The following is a 1,432-nucleotide window of genomic DNA, read 5'->3' on the forward strand; positions in this document are numbered from 1 at the left end:
CAACAGAATATCACGCAATGCAACTGCAGTACTAGTCACGCACGACACTTGAAACATCATCCTCGGCTGTACCAGATATATACAAACACATGCGTTTGTATATATCTATGGCTGTACTCAGTAGGTGAGCAGTAAACATATATGGCTCAGCCGTGGAAATGATTGCGTTGAACTGGATTCACAGCTACAAATGGCAATTCGCACAGATGCACACGTAGTCATTTGTCGGATGCTTAATTATCGCTCCGTGCTAATAAACCCATTTCCTACCCCGTCATCTTCCTAACCAATGCATACTTAATATGTACATATAGGTTCATACCTGTGCTTGTTACCAAACTTGAATTTTTGAACGGTTAAGCGCTTATTAGTGTGATTAGCTCATCGATCGTACGTAAACCCAACACCCGGAACGTTTAATTCACCTTTACATACATTCGCGAAAGAATTATCGCCCGCTGGCAACCTTCCTCTCATATAAATGCTACTTGGCTGCATCCTAATTCCCACCCATCCGTGCACGTACGTAGAAGCTGTATTGTGAATATAAACCTTAATCTGCCGCCATCTTCTTGTGTAATGACGACCCTTTCACGCTGACCCCTACCCGACCGTTACGTAGTCGAATCTCTGAGACGGATTGCAACAGCTAGGGTGGATACCCGGGGCGCAGTGAGGTCACGAATCCGACTTTACGGAGGAATGCTTTGTCCGATAACAGCGGTCGGCTATACTGGAGCCAGAACATCGTAAAGTTAATGCTAAGATAGCACGTATGACTAATGTTAATGTTAAGACTATAATGTTAGGACTAATTTTGTTTCTGACAACGGCCCCCAGGTGTATATAGTTCGTAAGTATGTCTGCCAGGATGACTCTTGGACGCTCTTCGAACTGCGGGAGTGCGCTTTTGTTTTTGCGTTCTTGCCGCTCTCGAGCCGCCGCGGGCCGATGCACTCCGCCCTGACCCTATCATATATATCTGTAGATACTTCACGCTCCCGCTACTTTGAATGGAAGAGACACCCCAGCGCGCCAAGCAAACGGCCAGACACCTGCGGCGATGAGTAGTGACCCAGTTCTTCTCAACACCCGTGACACGGAGAGCAAGGTGCGTGCCCCCGTAATAAAGGGTTGGGCATGACCGAATCGGACCGTAGCTAAAAGCCGCTGGCTACGTGGTCAGATGTGAGAGCGAGCTCACTTCAGGTGGCGGGGGTCGTCGTTTAAAGCTGTTTACTGGTGGAATCGGGCGTGTGTCCTCTGCAGTAGAGAGTCTAGACTTCTACCACCTGCTTTTTTTTTTTTTTTTTTCAATTTTTTTTTTTCTATATTTACGATTATATATATATATATATATATAATATATATGTATGTATGTATGTATACGATCATTTATATCAACGATGTGTTTATCTGTGTCAGTGTTTAT

The sequence above is a fragment of the Priapulus caudatus genome, unplaced genomic scaffold, assembly GCF_000485595.1.
Source record: "Priapulus caudatus unplaced genomic scaffold, Priapulus_caudatus-5.0.1 Scaffold30, whole genome shotgun sequence".
Classification (NCBI taxonomy): Eukaryota; Metazoa; Priapulida; class Priapulimorpha; order Priapulimorphida; family Priapulidae; genus Priapulus; species Priapulus caudatus.